The 2682-nt window shown below is 39.4% G+C and overlaps 1 pseudogene; it reads right to left on the bottom strand.

Moving 5' to 3' along the window:
- Positions 1-264: 264 nt before the first annotated feature.
- LOC118614371 lies at positions 265-383 on the bottom strand (annotated as a pseudogene).
- Positions 384-2682: the final 2299 nt, after the last annotated feature.

The raw sequence follows: 2682 nt of genomic DNA, 5'->3' as shown, positions 1-2682 counted from the left end.
CCTGCCACCCTTCCCACTCCCCTGTACTTGTGACCCAAAGCACAACAAACACTCACCCTGCCCAGCTGTCAACAATGAACTCTCTTCTTCAAAATAAGTTGGATACCCTTGTTTGCTTGCATTTCGCTTTATTGCACTTCCTGCATGAGGTTTTTTGTTTGTTTGTTTGTTTGTTTGTTTGTTTTTAAGGAGAGGCAACCCTTGGTTGACATCACATATTGCAAGGAATGTGTCAGTTTACAATCCCTAACTTTTTATTTTTTATGCCTACAGTACTTGGTTTTCCTAGGTGGTCTCCCATCCAAGTACTAACCAAGCCCTACCGTGCTAAACTTCCGAGATCAGACGGGATCGGGCTTGTTCAGGGTGGTGTGGCGGTAGACCATGCATGAGTTTTTTACAAGTTGAAGGCAAGATCCTCCACCAGCAAAAAGAATACAGCTCACTTTATTGAGACACTTGCTTCATGATAGTGGTCTGAAATGGAACCTGAAATACCTCTGGGGTATATCTGTATATGCAAAAGGTTAACATTTAGCTCTCGGTGGAGGTAGTGCAAGTGGTTTTTCTTCCTCAGAAAATTTTATTTAACGAGCATGTATTACTTTCAAAAAACACTTTATTTTAAAATAATTTCAAACAGAAAATTTGCAATAGAATGAGGAACTCCCATATATCTTTTACCCAGATTTACCAATATTTAATATTTTGGCATCATTTATTTTATTTTCTTTTTCTCTACATTTTGTAATGATTGGAAAGTCTGCATAGATCATTCTCCTTACTCCATAAAATTTGAATGTATATATCCTAAGAACAAGAATATTCTCTTATAGACTGATATGGTTGTAAAATTTAGAACATTTAACAATGTACATTAATTTGTAACCCATATCCTAATTTGTCATTGGCCCAATAGTATCCTCTATAGGAATATTTTTCCATATAAAACCTAGTCCAGGATCATGTCTTAACTGTCATATTTATCTTTTTAACTTCATTTCACCTGGACAACTTCCTTAACCTTTGTCTTTCATGCCACTGACATTTTTTAAGATTAGGCCAATCATTTTACAAAAAGTCCTTCATTTGGGTTTGCTATTTCCTCATAATTAGATTCAGATAATGCCTTTGGGACAGAACATTACCTAAGTGATGTTTTGTTCCTCTTAGAGCATCATAGCCGGAGGCATACAAAGTTCACTTGCCTCTCATTGGTGAAATTACTTTTATTCACCTGGTCAAAGTGTTTCGTTTCCCCACTGATGTATGATTTCTTTTACTCATAAAGGAAAATGTATTTTACAAAATAACAAATTGAAGAAGATTATATTGCAATAACTGGAAACTGAATTTAGTGAAAAATGGTATGTCGTGCTCTCTCATTTGTCCAAAGAACACTTATCCCACCCCATCAACGATACTGGATTTGAGAGATAGAATGAGATTTTAAAGCATCAAGTTGCAGAGAATAAACTAAGGTCTGGAGAAGTAAAGAAACCTGCTCTGCATTAGTATCAGAGCAGAACTAGGAACGGAGTACTGCCTCTAATCTGCCTCCCTTCCTACTCTATGTCCCTTTCAGCCCAAGCACAATCAATGCTTTCCTTGCCCAGCTGTCACCAAAGAGCTCTTCTCTTAGAAGAAATCTCTACACGCCCCCACGCCCCCCACCCCGCTCTTTGCCACTTTGTATTATAATACTCCCAGGTCTTCAGTCCAGATTCCAGATCTGTTCACGTTAAAAGACTATCCATGTCCAAACTGGAAATGGATTTTCTGTTTTATCATTTAAATGAGTTACCTTACTCCCCAGTTATCTCCAGCAAACTTACTTCTCATTGCTCACCTCTCACAGCTTGGAGCCAGCCAAAGAGCGAGATAAAGAGTCTGCACTATGGGGATGTGGGATGCATTCCACAAAGGTGCCTTTGTATAACTTGTGAGTAGAAGAATGATGATTTTTTTTCCTGGCTAGAAACAGAGTCAACTGTGCTATTTTGAAAACTACCATAGGCAGACATTCCGAGAACCTATACTTGTGTAGAGAGCCAGCCTTTTCTGGCAGCAGTGTCTGTGTGTGTAGGTTGTAAAAGGCAGTATGAGCCCAGTAGTAAATTCAGTGCCAGGAAAGCTGAGGTTTGGACCCAGAGCTATCATACTAATATGTTTCCTGCATTGCCATTTTGTTTCACTATAGCAAGTACTAAACTTTCTGTGCCTCTAGTTCTCATGCTGGTGATAACGGGAGCTGATCTTACTTACTGGTGTATTTGTGAAGACAAATAGAGCACAGAGAAATGAAACAAATTTAGTGGACCTTCCACTTACTGGCTGTCATGGGGAGGTGGGATGAGGTTAAGCTGGGGGTGGGAAACAGAAACATCTCAGAGCTGAGACTCTCTGTTGGGGTGAACAAAGCAGATTGTTTGATAACTTGATATTTATAGTCTTAGGGTCTTTGCTGCAGGGCATGCAATTTCTTCCTCCTCCGCCCTCTCTCCTTGCCCGTTCTCAAGGCCCAAGGAAGTATGCTTCACTGAAAGTAGCATTTGGATCCCAGAGCTTCCGTGTTGCTGCCTGACTTTCTGACAAAAGTGTTGTTATTTCCACACATATGACTCTTTTATTCTATAAATAAATAAAGCTTTGGAAGGCAACGGAACACTCCTGATGTCTAAA

This window comes from Rousettus aegyptiacus, unplaced genomic scaffold (genome assembly GCF_014176215.1).
Source record: "Rousettus aegyptiacus isolate mRouAeg1 unplaced genomic scaffold, mRouAeg1.p scaffold_m13_p_2, whole genome shotgun sequence".
Classification (NCBI taxonomy): domain Eukaryota; kingdom Metazoa; phylum Chordata; class Mammalia; order Chiroptera; family Pteropodidae; genus Rousettus; species Rousettus aegyptiacus.
This window is presented reverse-complemented; position numbering and strand designations above follow the sequence as displayed.